This window comes from Chinchilla lanigera, unplaced genomic scaffold, assembly GCF_000276665.1.
Source record: "Chinchilla lanigera isolate Chin_1 unplaced genomic scaffold, ChiLan1.0 scaffold00182, whole genome shotgun sequence".
In the NCBI taxonomy this organism is placed as follows: domain Eukaryota; kingdom Metazoa; phylum Chordata; class Mammalia; order Rodentia; family Chinchillidae; genus Chinchilla; species Chinchilla lanigera.
Genome location: NW_004955583.1, coordinates 1,146,531 through 1,150,037, shown reverse-complemented (window position 1 = coordinate 1,150,037; position 3,507 = coordinate 1,146,531).

Here is a 3,507-nt window from a genome sequence, read left to right as displayed (position 1 = left end):
GTCCCTGAGTCCCAAGGTTCCCTGGCACAACTCCTCATGCTCTCTCCCTCCCTCCCTGCTGCTTGCACCCCTCTTCTGCTCTGTCTTCCTGATGTGAATTCCTGAGAGCTGCATGAACGCAGCCACACAGCGCGGGTCCTTTGAGGCTCTTTCCTCATCCACCATCACGGCCTGGAGGGTCACCCAGGTTCTTGTGTGCCTCCCGGTGAGCTCTGCCTCTTGCTGAGTACCCCGAGGTGTGGAGCACCACGGTACCAGGGCTCTGGATGGGTTTTTAGTTCTTATTACAGATAATAATGTGGGTACATTTCTGTATGAAAATATAATTTTCATTTTTCTGGCTAATGCCAAGAGATATTTTATTTTAATGTAGATTTAAAGAGCTGGCTATGAAGTCTCCAGACTGATTAAAGCATTTGCTATCCAAAAGAAGGACAAGCATAATAACACTAAATATTCGAGTGAGTTGTGAGTTGAAAACAAATCTCATTGTCAGTTTTTTACCCATGCAGAACAAGTTGCATGAATATAGCTAAGAGGTGGCTCTTGTCTTATTTTTTGGAAGCTAAAATTATAGGTACTAATTTTTAAAATACTTTGTGGTTAGTTGATATTGGTTCTCATTGTTTAAGAGTCTGAATACTTTTCCCCCCAATAATTATGTCAAAAATACCCAGTATTCCAGCGGAATCAACAGTCAGCAAGTCCCTGAGTGGGTAGTGTTTACAGTGCTCTACAATTACACAGGAACCTACTGGGATGATTTCTGGCGTATTCTCTAATTTACTGCTCTGATGTTCAATTGTCACTGGAGAATTTACATCACTGCATTTTATACCATTGAATTTGCTGGGTTTTACTTTTTCGTTTGTCACAGAAAGATGAGCAACATGCTGTCAAAGACCTGAGGACAGGAAATAGAAGTGCCACACGTTTGTTTCATGGAAGTGATCGCTAAAATTTGTAAGTTGGGATTTGATCACATGACTCGTTATTCTGATGTGTTCAGTTGTGTGTGCTCAGCACAGCTCCTACTTCACTTCCAGCTTAAACTCTTTATGACCAAGGAAAGGAAGTCAACACTTTTTTTCCATTTGCAACTTTTAAAACTTGGGAACATAAGTGTTCATTGTAGAAACTGGGGAAGCCTAAAGAAGAAAATTAAAATTGCTGAGAGCCCAGTGCTGGGAGCTGATCATTAGTACTTTGGCATAATATCTATATATATGTACACATATTATTTTAGTAAACTTTTCTTCCAAATTAAATTTTTATTAAAGTAGATCAGAATAGTGAGTGCATCTGGTGACCCAAATCAGGAAATAGTACACTCGAATACCCTACAAGCCCCTCGAACAGTAACCATTCTCACAGTTCTTAAATTACAGGAATTTGATCTTAACTTTAAAAGTTACTAATATATTGGCACATACAAACAACCTAGTTTCTGTGTGTGGTGCTGAGGATGGAACAGAGGGCATCACCAAGGCTCAGCACACACTTCACCACTGAGATCTGTTTCCAGCCTGAAACTTGTCACAATCATACAGTTTGCTTCAGTTTTCCTTTGATTGCACAGCAGATCATCCCCAAAGTGAAGGGTTAAACAACGGTCCTCCTAGTATCCTCTCTCACGGTGCTGCTCTAGATCTCGCCTGTGTTTTGTCCACACTGCAGTCATCTCGAGGCTGAGGCTGGCTGCCGGCCGGCTCACCCACAGTACTGGGCAGTCCATGTGGCCTGGGCTTCCTCAGAGCGCCGTGACTGTCCTGCAAGAGCAAGACTCTCCAAGGAAAGACCCAAAAGTCTTGCATTGTATGACCTACCCCAGAAGTCCTGTGTTGTAACCCCTGGTGTGTCCTATTCACGGAACCATTTACAAAGGCCTGCCTGACTTCAAGGACGGAGCTCTGATGGATTCGGGCCCCAGCACCACCCCGCCACAAGCACATAGGGTGAGACAGGTCAGGACGTACTGTGACCTTGAATGCAGACAGATGTATTTTCTGTCCAGACTGCATTTGACTCATTTCATGAGCCTTTCTCTGTCTTACACCATTTGAATTTTATGAAACTGCATCTCTTTTGCTGTGGTAGCATCATGCTCCCCACCTCTCTCTCCCTGCTCAGCCTCTATCCTTCTCTCTCCCTCCCTCCTTTCCTATCTCCCGTCCACCTGTTCACCCTCCTCCCTGCCCTCCGCGTCTCTCTCCCTTCCTATGTAGTCCGGAGAAGATAAAAGGGGCAGAGAGGCACTGTCAGGTCCCTTGCTGCCTTCCTGCCTTGTGGACACCACAAACTTTCCCTCTGCGATGCCTGCTGCCAGGCTATCCTGTCTTGGAGCCACCGATCATGAACTGAGACCTCCACAAACTGGGAGCTAAATAAACCTTTCCTCCTTTCACTTGCAGTGCCGGATATTTTGTCTCAACAACGGGAAAAGTGAGTAAGACATCCCAGGAGTTCAGGACTTCAAATCTCAAATCTCAAACCATGGACTTTGGGGCAAAGATTTCCCAGCTGTAATGCTCACAGCTCCTCTCCTTTTCCCATTGGTCTTTCTTTCCACATTGCCTGTGTCCCTGAATTTCTCTCCAGTTCTCCCCACTTTCCACATGTGGGAGGCCAAGACGGAGACATCCTCTACCCTGGTCCCCAAAGGCCGCCTCTGCCAGAGGCTGCCCAGCCTGTGGGAGAATCTCCTGTGGTGTATTTCGTAGCCACACCCTCATCCCCGAGTTCCTGCAGGGAGGATCGTCCTGAGTCCCAGACAGCCAATGGCCACCTCTTGAGGTCTCCAGATGGGAAGAGGGGGATATTCACGCTCGTGGGTGAGCAAATCCCATCCTGCACAGCATGTGGACCTTGAGCCTGGCATGCTGGGCTGTAAGGGCTTCCCAGGGTGAGGTGTCCTGGGAGGTGACATGGGTGGAATACAGTTGGGAACAGAGGAGGAGGAGGAGGAGGAAGAAGCATGAGATACAGAGGTGAGGCCGGAAGTGCGCGTATCACCGAGGGGCTCCGGGTTCCTGCACACAGAGATGAGGGTGCGGAGCTGGAGGCAGAGTGGTCCCAGGAAGGTGAAATGCGGTCCAAGTGCTGCTTGGTGGGGCAGGAGGGTCAGTGGGGAGAAGAGGGCTTCTCCTGTCCAGCCTGAGCGGGGCTCTGGAGTCTGCGCTGTCCTCAGTGACTGTCTGTGAAGCACCAGCTCCGAGGCTGGGGAGGAGAATCCGGGAAACAGGACTGGGGAAGGCAGAGAGCGGAGTGCAAAGCGGGAGGGGCCGTGTCCCCTGCTTGTGAGCTGGGTGTGTGCCGCTGTGCTCTGCAGAACCCTGAGCGGGAGTCGGGTGGGAGCTGAGGTGCGAGGGAGGAGGAGGAGGCAGCAGCCGCTGCATGAACCCGGGATTGTGAACCTCTGCACAGCGCGAATCTCACACCGGGAGAAGCTATGTTCTCGAGGCTGGGTGCATAGTCTCTTCCTGTGGCTGTAACTCAGTGCCTGAGACT